Below are 27,520 nucleotides of genomic sequence, written 5' to 3' on the forward strand. Positions count from 1 at the left end.
CAGTGTGTAAAGCAAAATGGTGATCTAAGGTGGAACTGGCAAGCTGTGAACAAACACAGCCTATGAAAACTGCTATCCATGAGGTGACTTTGTCATTATATCAGCTCTTTTCACAGGACAAATTCCAGTTCTGTTGCATTAGTCCAATTAGCCACAAATATCATAAGATACTTTGCTTTTAAAGCATCATTTAAAAAACAAATAGAGACAGGGACAGAATCCTGCTATCCTGACCTTCTCTGTCTCAGACATCAGAGCATTCATGTCTGTATATAGTTTGCCTGAGATCTGTCCGAGAGGAGATATGCTAAGTGCTGCATTGGGGGGCTGTGTTGGTGAGTATCTCAGGGATCTTGTGGGGGACATTCTTCTTGGTTTCTATCCCCATAGTCTCCAGATTCTGACCATTTTGGACTCCCTTGGGTATGCACCCATCTAGGAAACCTCCTTGTATCTCACCTCGTCAAGTGTTAGATCTCCCTCCCCTAGAAGCCACCGTGGATTTACTCAAGAGAGTCATTTATCCTAATCCCACAATTGGCACCAACAGGAATGCAACAGTGAGGAAGAACAGCAGGAGGAGATGGAATGTCTACTGATTCTAATGGCAATTTCTTCCTCTTCACCTGACAAGGCAGTCACCACAGTGCAGGCATGGTTCTAATGAACACTGCTGGCCAAAAGAACATGATCTCTCACTTATGGGGTACATGCACATTGATAGTGGAATCCATGTGGACAACACATCTCAAAGAATTACAGCTACTGTAAGTTAAGTAACCATTCTTTTTTATATTATAAGCTTACTGACTATCACAGAGTAAGGAATTCCACAAGATGGGTGCCATGTGAGCAGAAGGCAGATGGAAAACATAAAGAGATGCAGGTGGCCACATGTAAATTATGAGAGAAGTGTCAAAGTTTCAAGGATTTAAAAGTTTAAGTTGGCAATAATGTATTGAAGTTAAGCCTTGGTTTCAATGGAAACCAATGTAATTGAATAAATAGGTGAATGTAAATTTTAGGAGAGTAGTGATAAATAAGGTGGACTTTTTTCATAGATTATCGATATTTGCGGGGCGGTGCCTAGTAAGAAGCCCATTGCTGTAATCAAGATGGGAAATGACTGAATCATGAACCAAAATTGTAGTTTCAAATGTAGTCAAATTCTATAGCTTTGAATTCCAAATGGGAATTCAGGGATACAAGATCAGAGTAAACTGGAAAAACAAGGATATTTCCAAATCTAAAAGGCCTCCCAGATGGCTCACTAAACTAGCAGGCACCTTCAAAGAGTAAGCAGTTTATTCAAGAGTTAATAATGAGGCAGTAGGAATCAAAAGAAACAAGAAATCAAGTCAGCCAACCCCTCCACTGGGCCCAGATTCAGCTGGAAAATCAAGTCCCAAGTTCACTCAATTACTAAGCACCACAGATGCCAGAAGCCAGTACCAGCTTCCCAGAGGAGGCCTATGAAAGAATCCCTGCAGCTCCTAGGAGGATGAAACTGGTAATGGCAGAAGGAACAACATGGTAACCTTGTGTCACTGCCTCAGGAATCTGCTCATAGACTCCACTTGTGTCGGCAGAGCCCCTGTTCCAGGGTCAGTGGCAAGGGAAGGAGGTGTCTATCAGAAGAGCACTGTGAAGAGAAAGCTGGGAGAAACACTAAAGGTCACCAAAAGTTAGAAACGTAGGCATAGGCAATCATGCCTAGTGGTCAGAGCAGTGATGTTTAGGCCTAGTGGTCGGAAGTCAAGTTGGCGACGGTAGCAAAGAGACGAGCCAGGGTCAGAACCGGAACTGGCAATCAATGGTCAGAAGCAGAGCATAGGGCCAGGAGCTAGAGATGAAGCGAGGATCAGGCACAAGGCAGGAGCTGAGGGCAAGGGCAGAAGTGAGGTGGGGACCAAGAACAGGATGGGAGCAGAACAGGAACCAGGAACTGGGACTGGATGAAGATTGGTGGAGACAGGTGAGAGCAGGGTCTGACGCAGTAGCAACAGAGACGCTGTGCAACTGCTTGGACAGCCCACCCCAGCCACTTCCTGGCTTAAGTAATGGGTGCGAGCCAATCAGGCGTCTGCATGCCTTGGGCAACAGGACTTCCTGTGGAGCCGGACCTTTCAAGATTGGTGAGGTGCTGCATACACCATGAATCAATGAAGAATAAGAGGGGAAAATATGTTTGAGTTAATTAAACTATGGCCTGGTCCACACTAGGACTTTAATTCGAATTTAGCAGGGTTAATTCGAATTAACCGTGCACCCGTCCACACCAGGAAGCCATTTAATTCGACATAGAGGGCTCTTTAGTTCGAATTCTGTACTCCTCCCTGACGAGGGGAGTAGCGCTAAATTCGACATGGCCATGTCGAATTAGGCTAGGTGTGGACGGAAATCGACCTTAGTAGCTCCGGGAGCTATCCCACACTGCACCACTCTGTTGACACTCCGGACAGCAGTCTGAGCTTGGATGTTCTGATCAACCACACAGGAAAAGCCCCGGGAAAATTTGAATTCCTTTTCCTGTCTGGCCAGTTTGAATCTCATGTCCTGGTTGGACATCGGGGCGAGCTCAGCAGCACCGGCAACGATGCAGAGCTCTCCAGCAGAGGAGTCCAGGCAATCTCTGAATAGAAAGAGGGCCCCAGCATAGACTGACCGGGAAGTCTTGGATCTGCTCAGTGTGTGGGGCGAGGAGTCTGTGCTTTAGGAGCTGCGCTCCAAAAAACGGAATGCAAAGACCTACGAGAAGGTCTCCAAAGCCATGACAGACAGAGGATCCAGCTGGGATGCAACGCAGTGCCGCCTGAAAATCAAGGACCTGAGACAAGGCTACCAGAAGACCAAAGTGGCAAACGGACGCAAAGCCTGCCACCACTGCCCCACCAGTGAATGTGGACTCTGACGATGGGACAGTGTCGATGGCCAGTTCCTCAGCGATGTTCGCGGACAGGGAAGATGAGGAAGGGTTTGTGGAGGACGAGGCAGGCGACAGCGCTTACAACGCTGGTTTCCCTGACAGCCAGGATCTCTTCATCACCCTCACGGAGAGCCCCTACCAACCCTCCCCGGCCGTTAACTCGGACTCTGAATCAGGGGAAGGATCAGTCGGTAAGTGCTTTAAGCATGTAAACTTTTATTATTAATGGAACAGGAATCTGAACTATGTGTAAAGGAGGTCTATATATATGGGGATAGAACAGAAATCCTCCTGGGAGATCTCCACAAAGCTCTCCTGGAGGTAATCGAAAAGCCTCTGCAGGAGGTTCCTGGGGAGAGCTGCCTTATTGGGTGCTCCGTGGTAGCACATCTTTCCGCGCCAGGCTTTCATGAGGTACTCAGGGAGCATTGCCTCCCCGAGCATGGCTGCATAGGCCCCTGGTTTGTGCCGGCTTTCACGCAGCATGCGCTCTCCATCTCCTTCAGTGACCGTCCTCAGGGTGATCTCGCTCGGAGATTCCTGCATCTAATTAGGGGAATTACTGTAATGTTACGCCTGGTCCAAAGTATTTTAAAAAAATCTCCAGGCAGACGGCGTAGCATAGACTCAGCACGCTGCTGCGTGACAAGCGTAACGGAAAGCCAAAGAATCAAATGGACGCTCATGGAGGGAGGGGGGACTGAGGACGCAAGCTATCCCACAGTTCCTGCAGTCTCCGAAAAGCATTTGCATTCTTGGCTGATCTCCCAATACCTGTACGGTCAAACACATTGTCCGCGGCGGTTCAGGGCATAGCTCGTCAATGTACCCCCCTCCCCCACCCCCAGAAGGAAATGGAAAAAAAATCGTCAGGAGTGCACATGAGATAGGTGCTGTGCATGCTCTTGTTCACAGACACAGACTAGACTGTGTTCATTGTTCGCAAAAATGTATCTTTGCAAGGAATTCACTCCCTTTTTCCCATCACACAGCTTCGACTGTCTCCAGACCTGCCACAGCATCCCCCTCACAGAGGCTGGCAAAGATTAGGCGGCGAAAGAAAAAGACACGGGACGAGATGTTCGCTGAACTTATGGGCTGCTCCCGAGCCGAGGCAGCCCAGCAGAGCCAGTGGAGGGAGACCCTCTCTCTGTACCAGCGCTCACACAGAGAACAGGAGGAGAGGTGGCGTGAGGAAGACAAGCAGGCGACTCAAACGCTGCTTGGACTAATGAGGGAGCAAACAGACACGCTCCGGCGCCTTGTGGATGTTCTGCAGGACCGCAGGCAGGAGGACAGAGACCCCCTGCAGTGTATCTGCAACCACCCTCCCCTGCCCCAAAGTCCCATACCCCCCTCACCCAAAATAACCAGAAGGAGGGGCACTGGGGGGCGTTAAAACTGTCACTGCACTGCAGCAGAGTGCTCAAGTGCCCAAAAGCTCTCATACTCTAAATTTTGAGAAGTCCTTCCCTTCCTGACTCACCCAAGCCCCAATCCCAGTTTCATCCCCTAACTGTCTAGTTAATTATTAAAAATACTTTGCTGTTAATTACTGTTTCCGTCATGCTTTTTTAACAGAAGACTGTGTTTGAAGGGGGGGTGGGGTGGGGAAGAGGGTTGGTAATTGCATAGGACGGTCACCTTTACCAGGGTACAGACACGGGGGCAGGATCAGCAGCAGGTCACACACACAGTGCAGTCAGTAGGCACCCTGGTCGGTATGGGAGGTGGTTTCCCAGTTCTGTGTGGGTGTGGGGGATGTGACTTTGTAGCGGGGGAGGGCGGTTACATATCTTATGCAGCGGTCCTTGTCCTGGACCGCAGAGTCATGCAGCAGAGGAATCTGTATCCGTCCTCCTCCGCCACAAGGTCACATAGCCCCCGCACACAGAATCCGAAAAAGGAGGGATGGCAGGCTCCATTGAAACAACCAGTCCAGCACTGCGGACCGCTCTAGGAGCAGGAGCCTGTCATTCCTCGAGTTCAGAGGCAGTCTTTACATCACCGCACACCCTACCCAGCACAGTCTGCATCCCAGTTTCAACCCTTTAACGCAAAGTCATTAATGAAGAAACCTTTGTTAAGTAACAATGGAACATGTATTTTATTTTTACACCTGTGTTGGAAGTGGGGGAAACGGGGTGAACGGGGTATGTAACTGCAGAGGATAGTCAACAGTAACCGGGTAAAGAAACAGGGACAGGTTCAGCTTCTCTGTAAAGAAACTGAACAGTCACAGGTCACGCTGCTCGCTGGTACTAGAAGAGTTCCTTGTCGCTGTCCAAGGCGCCTGTATAGGGCTTCATGAGCCAGGGCATTAGCGGGTAGGCTGGGTCCCCGAGGATCACTATAGGCATCTGCACATCCCCAACAGTTATTTTGTGGTCCAGGAAGAAACTACCTTCCTGCAGGTGTCTAAACAGACCACAGTTCCTGAAAACACGCGCATCATGAACCTTGCCTGGCCACCCAACGTTGATGTTGGTAAAACGTCCCCTATGCTCCACCAGTGCTTGCAGCACCATTGAAAAGTAGCCCGATTTCTCAGCAGCTGACTGTGGAAGAGGTGGACGATAAGGTGCGAGGAGGTGAAAACGGCCATAACTGCAGCGGGCTCCATGCTCGCAGTGCTGTGGCGTCCGCGCTGTCACTGACCAGAAAAGTGCACGAACAGATTGCCCGCAGGCGCTTTCGGGGAGGGAGGGAGGGCATGATTGATGGTTCAATGATGACAGTTACCCAAAACCACCCTCGACACATTTTTCCCCCAGCAGGCATTGGGGGCTCTACCCAGCATTCCAATGGGCAGCGGGGACTGCGGGAACTGTGGGATAGCTTCCCACAGTGCACCGCTTCCAAAGTCGACGCTGGCCCCGTTAGTGTGGAACCACAAAGTCGAATTAGTGTCCTTAGTGTGGATACACAAATTCGACTTCGTAAGGTCGATTCCACAAATTCGAATTAAGTTGAATCGAAATACTCTTGTAGTGTAGACATACCCTATGAAAGGGAGAAAACAGATTTAAATACATATTGAACATATGCTGTTTAAAAATATAAAACAGAATAAGAAGTGAAAGGGGAGAAAATCTTAAATTGCATCCGTTCTCCTATTTCTATGTCGGTATGTTATCTCTCTAGATTGTACAATAAGCACTTTGAGACAAGGAACTAATCTATTATATGTTTGTAAAGGACCAATTACACTTTTGGGTTGTATTTAAATAATAGTGAAAATGTGCAACAAAGTCTCTCCTCTATGACCAGAAAGCTGCAGCCAAACTATTGCCTCATTCCAAGTAGCATAACCCTTCTCTTTTATCATCTTTATAGACTCTCCTTCTGTCACCATCACCCTACAAAGACCACAGACAGTACTCAAGGTTAGGGATTGACTGCATCCAGAGCACTTTTAGAGGGCGAACTTCTTGGTTCATGCATTTGACTGAAAATCTGAGTGTGGCTTAAACACAGATTCCCCATTCATATCTTTTCCTCTGAGATAGGGGGATCTTTTTCCTTTCCAAATGCTAGACTGTAGTAGTGTGTCCCATAAATAGTCTAAGATCCATAAGTTTCTTAAATCAATTAAAATATACATTAGAAAAATTGAGAAGAGATCAAATTAAATAAAAAATGAATTATACCTAGTTCTATGCCTTGGTCTAAGACTCTCTACCCTCACCCACATAGGCCCCAAACCCTTGCAGTTATAGGAGAGAAATAAGAAAATATGATGTTAACATAATAGTTCTGTGTTTGTCCTTTTCTTGAAGTTCTTAGACTCCTCAGTCTCTCTCCCTGATATGCTGTATCTCATATCCACAGTCCTCAGTGTAAGGTTTCCTTTGCTCTATATTTCCTCAGTTATACCCTCCAGTTTCTCTTTGGCTGAGTGTCAACTTATTCATTACCATAGTAGTCAAGAAAACATCATTAATATTTGCATTTTGTCCTGCTGCCTTAAGAAGTGAATTAATCTCTGTCCCTTTCCCAAGTATAATAGCCAATGGTATGTTATAGTAATTGTGAGGGGGAAATATAGGGCTTGAGTCATGCTGGAATGCTCTGGAAAGCCATTCTGGCACTTTTGGGGGGACTAGTTTGTCATTCCAGCACTTTTTTGGGGAGCCAGAATAAGGTACTTCCAGTACCATATGAATGATAGCAGTGGAATTGTGTTCCAGCATTTCTTTTTTTAGGACTTGAGCTCTGGAAAAAAACTCTCTAGTTTATCTTTCCAATTTTCTCTCATGTCCCTCTGCATTTCAAAGGTAAGTTGAATCTATTACATCTACATTTACCTTTTTTTTTTCTTTTCATGCACCAAGGTCACAATAAAGTTTGCTGGCATATTAAATGTTGTTTATCTTTTCCTGAAAAGTCAGCAATAAGGCTATCCATCCATCTGCTTTCTACTCCCTGCCTTAATTATAAAGTGATTATATTTTTCAATAATTCCCTATATTTTAACAATATTAATCTGCATTAAATACGATTTCTCAATGGATAGTATCAGTATTGCAATGGAAGCAGTAAACTAATTCAAAATCACAGTCCCTTGTTTTAAAAAACCTCTACAACATTAGTATTTTATGTCTATCTATTCTCTTGCTCCTTGTTTCTATCTCTTTTCTCCATCCCTTCCAGATTCTCCACAGTTGGAATCCCACTGTCACCTGTGCCATCTCATTTTTATAAAATGTACACACTCAGTGAATCACTTTATTTAAATCTTTCACCTTTTTTAAAAAAACATTTTCTGTTTTGTCTTTGATTAGTGATAGTGTGTGTTCAAGAAACTCTAGCAAAAAATGCCCAAGGAAACAAAACAATTGGTTAAAGAGCGTAGGAGGTTTACATCTCAGGAGGTATTATTGCTTCAGTCTTTTTGGCTTCATATTCAAGACAGCAGTGCATCAATATATGTCGTGAAATCTGTTTTGCAAACAGAAGGGCTGGAAACATGTTTTTGAAGTGAAAGCTTCAATTTCATAGTATACAGGAAAATTCATGAGAATCCCCTTAATCACCAACTTTTCCACAGTGTAGGTTTGGATTGCCTGATGTTACATGATAGAATTATATTCTCCCATTATGATGCCATAAAATTTCATTGCAGAGTCATCTTGACATATTGAATATTTCCTGCCCCCGCTTTTTTTTTAAAAAGTACGTTCATTTTGTTAGCCTCATACATTTTTCTTGGAAAATATGTCACGATGACACAATAATATCTTCTAATTGCATAAATCCATTTCATAATAATAAAATTAAAAGCAATTCTGATATAACGTGTCCTAGAATCACCCATGTCAATATCACAGTGTTACATATGGACATTATGTAATAACCTACATTTAATGTATATTACAGTAATATAAGTTGTATGCAAGTTTAGAGAAGAGACTGAGCTAGAGCCACCTTTCTTGAGCACATCCATTTGTAGGTTGGCTGATGTACCAGTAGCCTGTTGGTGTTAAAGAAAACACTCCCTCTTCCTTTATTTTTAATATACCTTTTATTGTTAAATCCTATGTTTATCTTGCTGTCTCTTGTTCTGACTTGTGGGTAGCTTACTGTATTGAAATGGTCATTGGAAACTGAGGTATGTGGTCTTCACAATATTAGTTCTGGAATGTAAGTGATTTAGAATCAGGAGATTTGGGTTCTAATCTCTGCTCTGACAGTACCTTTCCGATTTCCATAGGCAATTCAATCGCTCTGTGCTGTAGTCTCCTCACCTGTAAAACAGGAATAAAAATAGTTTCTTAGGTCACAAATGTAATTGTTTGTAAAGCTCTTTTGAGCTTGTCAGACATAAGGTTCTGCAGAAATATAAAGTATTAATATCATTGTTTTGAATGGCATGTGTTCTATTACTTTGCTAGAAGTGCTAGGGTTATTGAAAAGGAAAAGTTGTTTACTTTGCACTTTGAGACTCTAGTTTGAACTAGTCAGAACTAGTTTAATCTAGAAATGACTGTTTCTTTATAACAGTTTGCTTGTCTGTAAGATGTCAATCTGTTCTGAGAACTAGAGAGATCATCTCTTGCTACTTAGACTGCTTAGCTGTTTTCTTAAACTCAGTTGACTTTTCCTTCTGTGTTAAATAAAAGTTAACCATACTGTCAAAATAATCCAAGTACTGTAAGTGCTGTGAAAATCTTCAGACACAATGGAGGCTGCTCTTCCTCATCCGCTGATCTTTCATTCAGCAGATAGAGGAGAAGAGAAGTGTGTAGGAACCAGTGGGAGCAGTGTGTGTAGTATTAAAAAGGTGACTTTGGAACAACACTTTTAGATTGTTGTACTTAGAAATCTTTTATCCTAAAGGACTTTAAAATATGTCCTCAAAAACTTGAAATGTTTTGCGCTGTCTTGTCACTATTGTACAAATATTGAGAACTTGAGGTGAGTCACAACACTATTTCAATACTTCCCTGTTGGCCCCCAAAATGTCTGCAGAATTTAAAGTTTTTTGTATATATGTTTAAAAGTAAGTTTCTAACCCTTATGATTGTACATCTCCAACCCAGACACCTGCACACACACCCCATACACAGAAAAACCTTTGGAATGTGATCCAAATTACACTTATACAGTGTTGTATTGAGACTGCAAACAGATCAAGTCTCTGAGAGACATGACCTGCTCTTCATCCCAATGGTTGTTAACACTGAAACACAAATGACAACAATGCAGATATTAACGTAAGTATTTAATTGGAGATCACTTTCATGGAAACATCATGCTAATACTTTTATTCAGTCTTTTCGCTAGTGCTTTGTCTGATAGGAAGAGGAAAGTGTAACAGTAGCTTTCACTGGAGGGAGCAAAATGAATGGGGCATGAGTAGACCAGTGGCCTTGATATAATATATATCAACATATATATGTTTTATTTTTACCATTTATCATGTTATGAAAGTGAGGTAAACAAAACTTCTGTAGAGGTATTTTTTGTTTGTTTTAATTCTCATTTTGGTGTTGTACATTAGAAAAGGGATTTTTAAGATTTAATTATAAACCAAAGAAAACTGTGTGTATTATGTTTTTCTCATTCTGTATTGTTTAAAGATATTTCTAAGCAGCAGTTATGTAGTTCTTACTGTTTTTTAAAATTTAATGGGATATTTGATTTTTAAAGATCTTAGTGTATATTATTACTATTTTTTTTAACTTTTCCAAAACTGTATATTGGTTGCTAACACACCAATTAATTTAAATAGAACATTTCTCTACAGAATTTTAAAAGATTAAAATATTACATAATACACTATCTTCAATCACGACAAAATGTGCTTATGTATAGTGCTGAGGAGGAGCTGGTGGTCGTGGTACATGTAGGTACCAATGACATAGGGAAAGGTAGGAGAGAAGTCCTAGAGGCCAAAGTTAGGCTGCTAGATATGAGATTGAAGTCCAGGACCTCCATGGTAACATTCTTTGAAATGCTTCCAGTTCCACGTGCAGGGCCAATAGACAGGCAGATCTGCAGGGTTTCAATGCATGGATGAGGGGATGGTGTGGGGAGGAGGGATTTAGATTTATTAGGAACTGGGGAACTGTTTGGGAAAGGCGGAGCCTATACAGGAAGGATGGGCTCCACCTAAGCCAAAACAGAACCAGATTGCTGGCATGTAAAATTTTTTAAAAATCATAGAGGAGCTTTTAAGTGTTGTGGGAAAGCTCATAGGTGCTGAGGAGCAGGCGCTTCGGACAGAGACATCCCTTAGGGGAGGCTCTATTAATGGGGATTCTCTATACCTAATTAGGAGGAGAGGATGGAAGATGATAAAGTGCAGGATCTGATGAGAAACAGTCAAATGAAGGAGTCCCATTCCATTACATCACATAGTGGTAGACAACTAAAAAGCGACAAACTTTATAAGTGCTTATATATAAATGATAGAAGTCTAAATACTAAGATGGGTGAACGAGAGTGCCTCATATTAAATAATGATATTGCTATAATAGGTATCACAGAAACCTGATAATCAATGGGACATGGTAATACCAGGATACAATATATGTAGGAATGACAGGATATGTTATACTGATGAGGGAGTGGCTCTATATGTGAAAGAAAGCATAGAGTCAAATGTAGCAAAAATCTTAAATGAACCAAACTGTACCATAGAATCTCTATGGATAGAAATTCCATGCTTGAATAATAATATAATGGTAGGGATATACTACCAACCACTTGACCAGGATGGTGATTGTGAAATGATCAGAGAGGTTAGGGAGACTATAAAAATAAAAACCTCAATCATGGGGAATTTCAACTATCCCCTATTGACTGCGTACATGTCACCTCAGGACAGGATACAGAGAGAGAGAGTTTCTTGACACTATACATGACTGATTCTTGGACCAGCTAGTCCTGGAATTCCACAAGAGGAGAGGCAATTCTTGATTTAGTCCTAATTGGAGGACAGGGTCTGGTTCAAGAGGTGAATGTAGCTCAGTGCAATCAGCACACAGCTGTGGTCCTTGTGACATCCTCAGGGCCATACAGATAGAATATATATTGTGTGGATGCGGCCCACATAACACAGAGAGCTGCATATGTAGCCCACAATGGTAAACAGATCAAGAATCATTGATGTAGGTGAGCCGCTTGGTAATAGTGACCATAATATAATTACATTTAACATCTCTGTAGGGGTTGGCAGAACACCAAAGAAGCCCACCATTTAATTTCAGAAAGGGGAACTGCACAAAAATGAGGAAGTTTTGTTAAACAGAAATTAAAAGGTGTAGTCACAAAAGTGAAATGCCTGCAAGCTGCATGGACACTTTTTAAAGACCCCATAATAGAGGCTCAAATGAAATGTATACCCAAAATTTAAAAACATAGTAATAGGACCAAAAAAGTGGCGCAGTGGCTGAGCAAGAAAGTAAAAAAGTCGTTAGAGGCAAAAAGGCATCCTTTAAAAATTGAAAGTTAAATCCTACTGAGGAAAATAGAAAGGAGCATAAACTCCGGCAAGTCAAATGTAAAAGTATCATTAGGCAGGCCAAAAAAGAATTTGAAGAGCAACTAGCCAAAGACTCAAAACTTAATAGCATTTTTTTAAGTACATCAGAAGCAGGAAGCTTGCCAAACAATCAGTGAGGCCACTAGATCGAGGTGCTAAAGGAGCACTCAAGGAAGGTACGTCCATTGTAGAGAAGCTAAATGAATTCTTTGCATTAGTCTTCACTGCAGAGAATATGAGAGAGATTCTCAAGCATGAGCCATTCTTTTTAGGTGACAATTCTGAGAAACTTTCCTGGATTGAGGAGGAGGTTTTGGAACAAATTGATAAACTAAACAGTAATAAGTCACCAGGACCAGATGGCATTTGTCCAAGAGTTCTGAAGGAACTCAAATGTGAAATTGTAGCTCTACTAACTGTGGAGTATAATATATAATTTAAATTAGCTTTTGTACCAGATAACTGTAGGATAGTTAATCTGATACCAATTTTTAAAAAAGACTCCAGAGTAGATTCTGGCAATTATAGGCCAGTAAGCCAGTACCAGGCAAATTGGATGAAACTAGAGTAAATAACTGAATTATCACACACCTAAATGAACACAATTTGTTGGGGAAGAGTAAAGATGGCTTCTGTAAAGTGAAATCATGCCTAACCCATCTATGAGAGTTCTTTGAGGGGGGCAACAAACATGTGGACAAAGGTGATCCAGTGGATGTAGTACACTTAGACTTTCAGAAAGCCTTTGAGAATGTCCCTCACCAAAGGCTCTTACACAAAGTGATCAGTCGTGGGATATGAGGATGGTCCTCTCATGGATCAGTAATTGGTTAAAAGATGGGAAACAAAAGTTAGGAATAAATGGTCAGTTTTCAGAATGGAGAGAGGTAAATAGTTGTCCCCCTGGGGTCTGTGCTAGGACTAGTACTGTTCAACATATTCATAAATGATCTGGAAAAAGGGGCAGGGAGGAAGAGATGGCAAATTTGCAGATGATACAAAATTACTCAAGATAGTTAAGTCCAAAGTAGACTGTGAAGAGTTAAAAAGGGATCTTACAAAACTGTGACTGGGCAACAAAATGGCACATTAAATTCAATAGAAGCAGCAAAGAATCCTGTGGCACCTTATAGACTAACAGACGTTTTGCAGAAGAAGTGGGTATTCACCCACGAAAGCTCATGCTGCAAAACGTCTGTTAGTCTATAAGGTGCCACAGGATTCTTTGCTGCTTCTACAGAACCAGACTAACACGGCTACCCCTCTGATATTAAATTCAATGTTGATAAATGCAAAGTAATGCACATTGGAAAATAGAATCCCAACTATACATACAAAATGGTGTCTAACTTAGCTGTTACCACTCAAGAAAGAGCTCTTGGACTCTATGTGAGTGGCAGTCAAAAATGCTAGCAGAATGTTAGGAACCATTAGGAAAGGGATAGAATAAAACAGAAAATGTCATCATACTTCTATATAAATCCATGGTACACCCACATCTTGACTCCTGCATGTAGGTCTGGTTGCTCCATCTCAAAAAAGATATATTGCAATTGGAAAAGGTACAGAGAAGGGCAACAAAAAATATTGTGGTAGGAACAGCTTTCATATGAGGAGAGATTAATAAGACTGGGACTCTTCAGCTTGGAAAAGAGACAGCTAAGGGGGAATATGTTAGAGGTCTATAAAATCTTGACTGGTGTGGAGAAATGAATAAGTAAATGTTGTTTACTCCTTCACAGAACACAAGAATTAAGGGTCACTCAATGAAATTAATAAGGAACAGGTTTAAAACAAACGAAAGGAAGAACTTCTTCACACAATGCAGAGTGAGCCTGTGGAACTTGTTGCCAGGGGATGTTGTGAAGGTCACAACCATACCAGGGGTCAAAAAAGAACTGGATAAATTCCTGGAGGATAGGTCCATCAATTACTATTAGCCAGGATGGACAGAGATGCAACACCATGCTCTGAGTATCCCTAGTCTCTGTTTGACAGAAGCTGGGAGTGGACAACTGGGAATGGATTACAGTACTTGATGATTACCTGTTTTGTTCATTCCCTCTGAAGAATCTGGCCACGGTCAGAAGGCAGGATACGTGGCTAGATGGACCATTGCTCTGAGCCAGTATGACCGTTCTTGTGTTATTATGTAACAAAGGGAACAGAAAGGGATTGCTCCTACCTTAGGTTTGTTACTTCTCTGTTTAAATGACCCCTCCCCATACTGGCATTAACGTTACTACACAACTTTTAATTGCAATGGTTTGGTCTCCTAGTCTATTAATTTCATTAGAACTTTGTATAGGAAAGAAAATAATTGTGTTTTCATTTATATTTAGAAATACTTTGATTAGGAATAATGTTTGCAATTTCTGAGGAACTCAGTATTCAAATGTTTTATTTTCTATTAAAGTTTTTAATCTACATGCATTGTAGTAGTTGAGCATTACTGTATACAATAAATAAAATAAAGTTGAGTATTTATGGATGTAAATGAAGAAGTTCAGAGTTCAGTTGTTTTGTAATTGATGTGGTGATGTTTAATATTATCCACAGTTTGTAACTATCTGGTAGTTCCTCACCTAGGCATAACAAGAACTGAAAACGAAACATCTTTAACTCTGGATATAATTTCTTTTGTAGATTTAAGATAGACCTATAATGTTTTAAGACTATTGTTGATATTGAAATAGTGTACATTAAAATTTGATAGAATTAAACATTTTTTCTGTTAAGGTTTTGTAAAACAAAGAACAGAAGCGCACACATGCGCACGCACACACACACACACTTCTAAAGCTGTCTGATCTGCTGATGAGTTATGTCTAAAGCCTCCACATTGGCCAGTAGTCTCTTAAGGGGGGAGGGATAACTCAGTGGTTTGAGCATTTGCCTGGGTTGTGAGTTCAATCCTTGAGGGGGCCATTTAGGGATCTGGGGCAAAAACAAACAAACAAAAAAACCCAAAACTGTCAGACACAGTACTTGGTCCTGCTAGTGAAGGCAGGGGACTAGACACCATGACCTTTCAAGGTCCCTTCCAGTTCTATGAGATAGGTATATTAACATTTATCCAACTTCAACACATACAAATTATACAAAGTTCCAAATATCAATACATCAGACCAGTTTTGCTGGGTAGTGTCAAAATTCACTGTTTATTTCATTTGAATTGTAACTTATTGCCCTACTTCAGCCAACTTGAAAGCAAAACATCCATCTGAAGATAGATTAATTTTGCCATTAATTAGGTTTGAATATGCGTGTCAGACTAGGGCCTGCAAAACTGTTCAGAACGAAACATTCAGGCTCCATACAATAAATTGTTTCTAAATTTAAATGTAGCATATTAAAGCATAGTCCTAAACATAAAGCCCTGAGGTCACTGGCCATCCTTACCCAGAAAACCCATATTTATGGCAATAAGTACATGTCCACATTGGACTTCTTAAATCCAGGATCTGTCTGTTGGGGTAAGCTGTTCACTGAGTGTGTTGTGATTGCCCTCAGAACTGCTGTTCCTAGATCCTGAACCTCAAGGACCCTCTTGAACTGCTTTAAAGAAATTCTGCTTGATCATGCTGTGAAGAGACAGAGAGGTACAAGCAGAACACTATGGTTAAAGCCTTCATATTGGCAATGCTTCTAAGAACGCTTTACTTTTTTTAACAGAACTGGTTTTAGGAATTTCAAGAAATATAAAGTGCCAAAGTAGATATGCTGTATACAGTAGTAAGCCTTTTTTGCCTTTAACAGTGAAGTCCTGATTACTAAACTACAGTCAGTTCTTTGAAATACCAAGATTATCCAGTTCCAAATAAGCTACAGATCAGCTGTCAGCAGATACAAGTGTTGTCAATTTTCTGGAATGCCAAGTTAAATATGAGTTAATTCAGGCCTCCTAAAAGGTATTGTATACTGTTGGAGAGAATTACAGACATCTGCTTTATAAACTACAGGAAGCAATCAAAGAGAAGTGCAGGTAACTGAGGTATATTGTACTGGTTGCCTCTGAAAATTAATGAACCCATGCAGCAGAATCAAAAGTTGAGAATAATACAAAGACATTAACAACGTGTTTCTTATGAAGATCTGGGTTGGAATGCTCCATGATTTTGTAAGTAAGGGGCCAAATTCAGCCTTGCAGTCCGTGGGTGAAACTCATGTTGACTTCAGTGATAACTGTACCCATTTGTACTAGGGCTGAATTTGGGCATATGTATCTTTGCTCTCCTGTCTAGATGAGATTATTCAGAGCTGTTGCTGCTGGCATTATGAGCTAGGTACATAACTTTACCTTACAGTTTATATAATTCTGTGCAAAAGACTACTTTTAGTTTTGTGCAAAATGCAGACACCTTTTTTTCTTCTTTTTTTCTTCTAAGGATGTTAGCCAGAAATATGGGTTAAATCCAAATGCCAGAGACTAGCCTTTGCATATCCACCATCTTGTCCCTCTTGTGTCCTGGAGGGAAAAGCAATAAAGACATTATTATTAATTAATATTATTTATTATTTATTAAATATTAGTGTTACCATAGCTCCTAGGAGTCCTAGTTGTGGACCAGGATCCCATTGCAATATATGCACAAAACAAAAAGGTAGCCCCTTCCCCAAACATAGTTGCCTGTTTCCCAATGAATTAAATACCTTTAAATTGGAAGGTAATGAATATGTGGAATGTTTTAATGAAATTGCAAGCATAAATGTCTCTTTGAAAGAATAGAGAAGGAAATTTAGACAGTAGTATATAGGCCATATGTCCCCTGTTAGTTCTAGAATGTTACTATGTTTATCAATTGCTGTTCTGATTAAGCTTGTGGTTTCTTAAATGAGTACATTAAACTTCAGTATAACATCAGTTGTTTTCTTATTCATATATATTTTTCCTGAGTCTTTTTTCCCATCTGATGTGAAAATGGCACCCCTGCAATATCTGCTATGTTAACCACGCATATTTTCAGATTTTGATGAAGATTATGGCAGTAAAGAAGGAAAGTCATTGGCGTTGGCAGTTTTACAAAATGATGAGTATATTCTACCCCAAACTTGCATTTTAAGTAAAGGATGAATCTTTTTAACTCTTCCATGCACCCTCCGAACAGATTTTGACTTTATGAATAGTGTTTTCTCATTGGCCTGGGGTCAGAAGGTCTTGAGACTATTTCGTATGATTATGAATTCTGTCACCATCTAAAATCTGTGTGGAGAGACACTAGTATATTTTCTCTCTTAACAATTATGTTTTCATTATCCTGCTATGCCAGAAAATGGACAAGAGACACTGGATGTGGCTTAATTAACCTACAACTTTATAATTAACTGTCTGGAAATACCTGGTAGATACAAATGTACAGTGCAGGTAATTCCATAATCATTTCAGTATATAGCCAGGTGGCTTCCATCAGCCCTCCTCATTTACCATCTTTGCCCCCAGTCTACCCACTGCGTGGGACCTTACCATTTCCTCGAGTGAGGGTTAAGGTCAGCTATAAAGGAGTCGGGGGTTGGCTTTCTACTTCGCCAGTTGTACGAGCCCTGAACATTGCTATTTCCACTCCTTTAACAAATGCCTCCTTTAAATCCTTCACCAATCTATTTATCCGATCACTGTATCTCTCCCCTATGGAGTACCTGCACTGGACATCTGCCCCACATCAATATAATGAGTTGTGACACCATAGCGTAACTTCAGTTCCATGTATGCCCCAACTAAGCCCCCCTAAACCTGCTGTGGGGAGGATGACCACCCCATCTTGCCTTGGCCAATCTGGGGGTGAGGGAAATATTCATTCCCAACCTCCTGAGAAAGGAGCAACTAATGCATTGCCCACAGTAGATCCTGACCAAACTAATATTTCACCACTTCCATGGATGGGAGGGTGGGTATGCTCTGCTTGCTTCACGTAAGAGAGGGCTTCTCCTGCCCAGCATGTATTTATATAACCTCCCTTTTCTTCAGGTCACCTCAGGGGCATGGATCAATGTGCCCACAGCCTACTCTGCAGCTGCTACAAAATCACTCTGTCTCTCTCTTAAAAAGGTACACACCTTCCTCCAGCAAGCCAGACAACAGCCCCCTGGTTCATGTGTGGTGCTGTCATTCTCAAAGTACTGTAAGGCAGGGGTCATGTGTCCTGCTTATTAAGACTGTAACCGCTGCTGTTTGCATAATAGTCTCACTGTTACCTTGTTCTCCCTTCCCTCCCTCTTCCCTCCCCCCAACCCCTGCATCAGCTTGTTGTAGTCACCTGTTAGACTGTGGGCTCTTTTGGAAGAGAGAGTCCATTTGTTACATGTGTACAGGTAGATCATAGCACAGTGATTGTGCCACTCCTTGATTGTCGTTTTAGGCACTACCACAATACAAATAAATAAGAAAAAATAGTGTGCACCACTCCAGATATTGTTCACAAAGTCATCTGAATTACTTTGTTATTTATATAACACTATAAATGTGCTACTTTAATAGATGAATAAAAGACAGGGTTTCTGCCATAAATTTATCAAAACTCACAGTAATGAGCATAGTATGCATGCCTATGTACAAATCATGCTTTTTAAGGTTCTACTCCTGGAAGCTATTTTATTTGGGGTACCCCTGCATCCACCCACACAGCTTTATTAAAGTCAGTGGGGCTCTCTTTAGATTCAGGGGTCTACCCATAGTAGAATCAGAGGCCAAGGCATAGGTTGTAGATTGATTGATTATTAGCATTGGCATGGGAAGAGAGAGTAAGGATAACAACAATAAGATCAAGCAATAGATTTATTTGGTAATGCTCACACCACAGGAGTTCCAACGTTTTAAATGTTTTATTTCTTGTGAGATACTGTTACTAAGAGGGGACAGCTAGGGTTTTCAGAGTTCCATTGCAGTCAGAGTACACATTACAAATTATGGGATAGCTTCAGGAATTACTACGTGAAATTCTACAGCCTGTGTCATGCAAGAGGTCAGACTGGATGTGTCCCTTCTGGCCTTAAACATCTATGAAAATATGGTCATTTCACTCTTAATGAAAAGAAGTACCATCCATCTGGTTGGTACAATAACGAAAAAATCCATTTGTCACACCCAGGTCTAGGGCATTATACAGATAATTTTCAGATATTTATAAGCAGGAGCTTAAAGTCAGAAGAGGATTTCTAACTTTGGATGAAGCCTGTTTAAGGGCCCAATTGTGATTTTAATAGAACTATTCATGTGTTTAAAATTAAGCATGTACATAAGTGTTCACAGTATCAGAGCCTACATTGAAGAATTATAGTTGCTGGAAAGTCCCACAGACATCAGTCTGCATTGTAGACATTTTATACATTAAATAACTGTTGATTTGAGTTTGTGATGGGGGTTTGTGGTGACAAAATAGTTGTAGCCGAATAAACTTCAGATGTGATGCTGAAGCTATTATCATCTTTACTTCCTACTCTAAAGTGAGTAGTGTTGCTACATGTTGAATTTCAATGTCTAAAAAGATTCAGTGCTTCAATAGGGCCAGTTTCACAAAACTGAAAACAATTCTGAGACAAATCAGCTAGAATAAAGCATTTAATTAAAAAAATGTTAATTGGGAATCATTTAAGAACACTTTATTAGAGACCCAAAAAGCTACAATCTCCCAGTCAAGGAAGAAGGCCATACTGATTAAAAAACTGACCTGGTTTAGATGGGAAGAGAAAACAGCTATAAAAATAATATATAACAAATGGAAGAAATGGGAATTTGATAGTAATGAATATAAATCAGAAGTTAAGAATTGTAGAAAGTTGATAGGGGAAACAAAGGGACACAAGGAGAAATCTGTGGCCAGCAGCTAAGGATAATTCAAGGATTTAAAAAAATATATTAGAAACAAAACAAAAACAAAAAATCCTGACAATTGTATTGGTCAATAACTAGGTGAAAATGGTAGAAATATCAATAATAATTTAGAAAAAGCAGAACTGTTCAATAAGTATTTCTGTTCTATATTTGGAGAAAGAACAGATGATTTAGTCTTATCATATGGTGATAAAATTACTTATATTCCACTAGTCTCTCTGGAGGATGTTAAACACAAGCTATGAAGTTTCACATTTTTACATCAGTGTTTCCAGATAACTTGCATCCAAGAGTTTTGAACTCACTGGACCACTGATGTTGATTTTTAATAAGTCTTGGAGCACTGGGGAAGTTCCAGAAGACTGGAAGAAAGCTAATGCTGTGTCAATTTTTAAAAAGGGTAATTAGAGGCCCATCAGCCTGACATTGATCATGGGCAAGATAATGGAGCAGTTGATATGGGACTTGATTAATGTAGAACTAAAATGTAATTAATGCAAATCAACATAGTTTTTGGAAAATAGAGCTTGTCAAACTAACTTGTAATCTCACAAAAAAAAATTACGTTTGGGGGATAAAGCTAATATTCTTCTTTGAGAGATGTCCCTGTGGGTGCTTCACTCCAGGTGTTGGTGCATCCCTGCGCCTTCACTCTGAGATTTTTGCAGCAGTACTCGTACCGGCCATGCATGCGCAGAGCCTGCCCCCTCCAACCCCCCGCTCTCACTGTACCTTAATAGTACGCATGTGTGGCCGGTCTCCTCAGTTCCTTCTCTACCATCCCCGGCCTGAGACGGAGCTCAGCAGACTCGTTAAGAACTTTCTTCCTCTTGTTACAATTACCCTTCTAGTTAGTTAGTTTGTTGTTAGTTGTAGTTAGTTACCATTTTCTATCTTTTTCTCTTAAAATTTTTTTTTCTTCGTTTCTGTTAGTCGCAGCCGCTTCTGACATGCCTGGCTCCCCAGGCTTTAAGTGCTACTCTGCCTGCAAGGAGCCTATCCCCCTGTCATATGGCCAGTCAAAATGTATAAAATGTTTGGGGGAGACCTACATCCCCCCAAAATGTGCCCACTGCAGTAAACTTAGCTCCAGGGCACGGAAGGACAGGGAGCTTAAATTGAAACTGCTCCTCCTTCAGAAATCCCTAGGGTCAGTTTCAGACCCAGGCGCTGACTCCGGCTCCGCTGCCCACCACAGCCCTCCCGCCTCAAAGAAGCACAAGAAAACTTCAAAAAAAGGGCACCTTCTGTCATCCACAAAAGAAACCCTGCAGGATAAGACTTCTCCCGGCAGGTCTACCGCTTCCCTCCCAGTGCTTCCCCGCTTGAGCACGTTTGACACGCCGGGCTCCTCCGGCGCTGCACGAAACCCGCCTGTGGTGGCGGCGCAAAGATCCGGTGCCGAGGCTTCAGGCTTCCAGTTGCCTGCCTCTCTTCTGGCACCGTTTGGCACCGCGACGGACGCGGCGCCGACATATCACAACCTGTCTGACCCCCCGCAGTCTGATATTGATCGCCCGGCACCGACACCCACTGAGCTGACCAGTAGAGAGTCAAGGCTCAGAACACCAGTGCAGAGGAATTTTTCCTCACAGCAGATTCCCCCTGAACAGCCTTCACCTCACACAGGAGCCTCAGCACTGCAATTTACTCAGTCAAGGGTCCTCCTTGTGTCACCTATCCTGCAGTCACCACCACTGAATGCCTACTTCTCTCCAATGGCTGACTCAGAGTCTGGACAGTCTTCCTCCAGTGATGAGGAAGCTGGACCACAAGGGGATTTTTCACCGTATCAAGACTCCCATCCTCAGACCCCAGTCAACAGAGGTCATAGAAAAATTACCTCGTCCTACTCTCAGGATCCTGCCCCATGGTGTGTGAACCTCTGATGGCACCACCTATGCCCTTCCCACCGCTGTGGCAATATTGGGCCCCATGGGCATCGTATCCTCGAGAACACACTCGCTACTCCACCTCAACCAGGCGCAACACCTGCCTAGCACCACCAGCTGATGAACCTGCCACTGATGCAAGACACCAGGCAGCACTGTCACAATTGCAGGATCAATCTCATCCTGCTCCTATTCCAGTAGACCCGGAGGTACCGCCTGAAGAAACCTTACTTCCCCCTCCCACAACATCTTCGGATGACTTCTCAAAATTTCAAGACCTTTTTAAAAGAGTTTCCAGTGAGTTGAGAATTAACTTGGAGGAGGTCCCTGAACAACAGCATGAGTTAACGGACATCCTACAGCCCTCTTCTTCCTCTAGGGTTGCATTACCAATCAATACAGCCCTTTTAGAACCTGCTAAGGGAATCTGTCAGACTCCCGCTACAAGCCTACCTACCTGTAAACGAGCGGATCGCAAGTACTTCATCCCTTCTAAGTGCTCTGAATTCCTTTTTACCCATCCAGCGCCAAACTCGGTAGTAGACGCAGCCAACCAAAGGACCAAACAGCAGTGTTCCCGCTCCACCCCATCCAACAAAGACAGTAAATGCTTGGACCTCCTTGGACATAAAGTATATGCATCTTCAATGATACAATTTCATATTGCTAATTATACTGCAGTTCTTGCAAAATATGACCACAAAAACTATAACAAATTCATGGACTTTATTGATGACATTCCAGAAGAAAAGAAGCAACAATTCATAGCTTTAGTCTCTGAGGGACAAATCATATCACGTACCACTCTTCAAGCGGCCTCGATGCAGCCAGTACTGCAGCAAGATCCACTGCCACAGCAGTGATCATGCGCCGAGGTTCATGGCTCTCCTATTCCTTTCCTCGAGAGATCCAGAGTACCATTTGAAGATCTTCCTTTTGATGGTGACAAACTCTTTGCTTCCACCACAAACGACATACTTCATTCAATGAAGGACTCAAGGGCAACCCTCCGGTCCTTAGGAATCCAAACCCCTACGACCAGAAGGCGACACTATAGATTTCAACCTTACCATTGTCCATGCTACCCTGCATATTCACAGCACTTCCATAGATCACAGGAGCAACAACAACAGCAATGCCAGAGACCCAGATACCAGCGTCGTTGTCTCAATTCTTCAGTAATGCCTCAACCCCCTCCAACTAATAAGCAGATTTGAAGTTTTGGTCGAGGGCCTTGAAAACAACGTTCCCACTTGAGTGCGTACACCGCATGTACCTATTTTTGGACACCGCCTATGACCATTCTCCCATCAATGGCAGAACATTACCACCACCAAGTGGGTTATAGAGGTCGTCACAATTGGCTACTCTATTCCCTTCCTCTCTTTGCCTCCCACCCACCCATCCTCCCTGTCCCTCTTCAGGGACCCCTCTCACGAGCCACTGCTCTTCCAAGAAGTACAACATCTCCTTCAGTTGGGAGCAGTGGAACTTGTGCCTGAATGACACAGAGGGAAAGGCTTTCATTCCCGTTATTTCTTAACAGTAAAGAAAACTGGGGGATGGCAACCGATCCTCGATCTCAGGTGGCTCAACAAATTTATCAAAAAGCAAAAGTTCAAGATGGTTACTCTCACCACCATAATCCCAGTGCTGTAGCAGGGCGATTGGTTTTCAGCCCTCGACCTACAGAATGCCTATTATCATGTCACTATACATCCAGTCCACAGACGTTTCCTTTGTTTTACCCTTGGCTCGACACATTTTCAATACAGGGTTCTACCCTTTGGACTTTTCACCGCCCCCCGTGTTTTTTTCAAGCTCCTAGCCATAGTCACCGCCTACCTCAGGAAACAAGGGGTAATAATATTTCCTTACCTCTACGATTGCCTCCTCAACGCCTCAACGTTTGATGAAGTTCTCCGATTTGCGCGGCTCACCATCGATTGTTTCCTATCTCTTGGCCTACAAATAAACAAAAACAAATCCATGTTACATGCTACCCAGCATCTGGAGTTCATAGGAGCAGACCTCGATTCCCAGATGGGATTGCCATCTCTCCCACCTGACTGATTCAACACCATAAAACTACTGGCCACAAAACTTCACAACAGTCCCCAGGTCACTGCCCGAGACTGCCTACAACTACTAGGTCACATGGCCTTGTGCACTTTTGTGGTCCAAAATGCACGCCTGTACATGAGGTACTTCCAAGCTTGGTTGGCCACGGTTTACAGACCGAATGTGCACGCTCTAAACAAGCCTCTCTCCATACCTTTCAGAGTCAAAGATTCTCTACTGTGGTGGACAGTTCCCTCCAACCTCTGCTCTGGAGTCCCCTTTCTCCAGGACGCTCCATCCCTCATAATGACTACCGATGCATCCCTCACAGGGTGGGGCACACACATATCTCACCACACAGTCCAGGGGCTATGGTCTTCAACCGAAAACTCCCTGCACATAAATGTCCTAGAACTTCGAGCCATACGCAGTGCCTGCCATCACTTCCTCCCACTAATCAGGAATCAACATGTACGCATAATGACAGACAAGCATTGCCTGCGTGTTCTATGTAAACAGGCAGGGAGGAGTTCACTCTCACTCACTTTGCACAGAGGCTATGAAGCTCTCGAGTTGGTGCCTTGTGAACAACATCCAGATATCAGCCGCCTGTCTTCCCGGAGTTATGAATACCACAGCGGGCAAATTAAGCAGACGCTTTCCCTGGGATCACGAATGGGAGATAAATGAGACAATCATCCGCAATATATTCCGCATTTGGGGTCACCCAACCATAGACCTTTTTGCAACTGCAGAAAACATGAAATGTCCTGAATTTTGCTCCAGAGCGGGACTGGGCAAACATTCCCTGGGAGACGCATTCATGGTCCCATGGCACTGGAACTTACTCTATGCTTTTCCCCCTACACCGGTTCTCCACAGAGTTCTGACAAAGATATGAACAGATCGTGCCACGGTGATATTGATTGCCCCGTCATAGCCCAGACAACCGTGGTTTCCGTTCCTCACCAATTGCTCCACCGAAGCCGCGGGACCAGCGGACCCTCCGCAGGCACGCCTGTGGGAGGTCCACCGGAGCCTCCTGCTGCCCTCCCAGCGACCGGCAGAGCGCCCCCCGTGGCATGCCACCCCAAGCACGCGCTTGGCGTGCTGGGGCCTGGAGCTGCCCCTGAACCAAACCTTTTAGAAGCTCCATAGTGACCCCTATTTCTACCCAGAGACTTTCAAACTGGATTTCTGAGTGCAGCTGATTGTGCTATCAGATAAAGAAAGTTACACCTCCAGCTGGCATCAGAATCATAGAATATCAGGGTTGGAAGGGACCTCAGGAGGGCATCTAGTTCAACCCCCTGCTCAAAGCAGGACCTATCCCCAGACAGATTTTTGCCCCAGATCCCTAAATGGCCCCCTCAGGGATTGAACTCACAACCTTGGGTTTAATAGGTCAATGCTCAAACCACTGAGCTATCCCTCCCCCAAAAAACTTGGCTAGATCCCATGAAGTAAGTGGCAATGCCTTAACCATATGCGTGTTGTAAAGGTCACTAGGACCTCTTCCATCCTTATCAAGGGTAGTGCTAACCTTCTCTCGTTTCAGCTGTGGCTACCTCTGTGGCTTTCTTATGCAAAGTTCCCCTGGGTGACAGCTGTAAAGTGGCCACTTGGTCTTCTGAACACACATTTGTTAAACACTATGCCCTTACTCAAGGCCCTCTCTCTGATACATGATTGGGCAGAACTGTATTATCTACTGCATTCCTATCAGATCCGAAGTCCCTACCTCCTTGAGACACACTGCTTTTAAATCACCTGGAGTGGAGCACCCACAGGGACATCTCTCTCTCGAAGAGGAGGTTACTCACCCTGTGCAGTAACTGACGTTCTTCGAGATGAGTGTCCCTGTGGGTGCTCCACTACCCACCCTCCTCCCCTCTACTTCGGAGTTGGGGTGGCCTCCATTGTAGAGAAGGAACTGAGGAGACCGGCCACGCAGGCGTACTATTAAAGTATACTCAGAGCTGGAAGGGCAGGCCCTGCGCATGCATGGCCCATACGAGTACTGCTGCAAAAATCTCTGAGCGAAGTGGAGCACCCACAGGGACACTCATCTCAAAGAACATCAGTTACTGCACAGGGTGAGTAGCCTCCTCATGTTGACATAATATATTTAGATATTTGTACAGTGTTTGACTTGGTACTGCACAGTATTTTAAGTAAAAAACTAGAATGATAAAAAATTCATGTGGCACACAGATTAAAAACTGGTTAACTGCTAGGTCTCAAAATGTAATTGTAAACAGGGAATCATCACTGAACAAGTGTGTTTCTAGTGAAGTCTTGCAGGAATTGGTTCTTGGCCCTACACTATTTAACACTTTTATCAAGGACCTGGAAGAAAACATAAAATCATCACAGATAATGTTTACAGAGGTATTTGTCACTGGTTTGACTGTTGCCAGAATTCTGTGTCCACAATTTAAGAAGGCTGCTGATAAATTGGAGAGGGTTCACAGAAAAGTCATAAGAATGACTGAAAGATTGGAAAACATGCCTTATAATGAGAGACTCAAAGAGCTCAATCTATTTTGTTTAACAGAGAGAAGGGTAAGGGATGACTTGATCATAATCTATAGGTATCTACACGGGGAACAAATATTTAATAATGAGCTCTTTAATCTAGCATGATCCAATGGCTGGAAGTTAGTCAAATTCAGAATGGAAATAAGGAGTAAATTTTCAACAGTGAGAGTAATTACTACTGGAACAATTTACCAAGGGTCACGGTGGATTTTCCATCACTGACCATTTTAAAATCAGGATTGGATGTTTTCTAAGAGATATACTGTAGGGATTATTTTGGGGGATGTTCTATGGCCCTGTGTTACACAGAAGGTCAGACTAGTTGATCACAATAGTCCCTTCTGGCCTTGGAATCTATGAAATATGTATTCTCATTATAATAATTATACTAGAGAAAGTGTATGTCCCAGTAATGATCCCTATTAAGAAGTCTGATTTGTTAAAAATTTATTTGAAGTATAATAATGCCCGTTGGTAGGTAATTTAAAATTTAAAAAATTATTTTAAACACAAAAATCAACAAGATGTTAGCAAAAATAAATTATAGAACAAGGGAACTCTAAAAAGTAATTATTATTGTGGATATGGTAGAGGATTCTGTAACCACCATTCAGTGATTTTTTTTTATATTGGTTTGTGCTTTATAAAACATGTTTATAGACTATGTCAGCAATGTTCTTTCCCAGTTGCTGTTGCAAAGACTATTTTTGCAGTTTATCACAAAATGCCAGATTTGCTCAGCATGTAATTAAATCTTATGCTTGGAAGCATCCACATTACTTGGTTATCATGAAATTATTCTTTAATAAAAATGTATGCTTTGTGATCTATATTTTATTAATTTGGTGAGTCAGTTTATCGATTGTTGCAGATGCCATGAATGTATAATTTGTCACTATTATTGGTTGCCTGTCAGCAGTTACTAGCAACACAGAGTTCTTGGCTGTTGGGGCACCTTAGAAATATGTCTTTCTTGATTTGCAAAAGAAAAGCTTTCTACTGTAGATTGTCATCAGTACTTTTGAAAACACTATGAACAAATGAATAACATGGCCTGTTTAAGCAAGAGTTTGCAACAAATATGATTTTTATTTTTTGGGGGAGAGGAGATGGAAAGAAGTGTTGCATTATAAAGGAGAAACTCTGGTTTGCTCATTCTTTTTTGTTCATTTCAAACCTATGAAAGTTTTGGGGTCATTGGACTGTGAAGCACAAAGAAACAGTATGAGCTTTTCTATTTATCCATTTATGATAGTTAGCGTTCTGGTTTTAAGATTTAGCGA

General features: G+C 42.2%; 1 protein-coding gene and 1 non-coding gene across 2 annotated transcripts in view; one reads left to right on the forward strand and one right to left on the reverse strand.

Moving 5' to 3' along the window:
• The window catches only part of CTBP1 (C-terminal binding protein 1), a 274,979-nt gene that overhangs the window by 22,456 nt on the left and 225,003 nt on the right, over positions 1-27,520 (forward strand). The gene's annotated exons all lie outside the window — the stretch shown is intronic.
• On the reverse strand, positions 25,134-25,261 carry LOC120407223. The gene has a single exon (XR_005599853.1). It is a non-coding gene; the product is annotated as a U6atac minor spliceosomal RNA (small nuclear RNA).

The sequence above is a fragment of the Mauremys reevesii genome, linkage group 5 (genome assembly GCF_016161935.1).
Source record: "Mauremys reevesii isolate NIE-2019 linkage group 5, ASM1616193v1, whole genome shotgun sequence".
Taxonomy (NCBI): domain Eukaryota; kingdom Metazoa; phylum Chordata; order Testudines; family Geoemydidae; genus Mauremys; species Mauremys reevesii.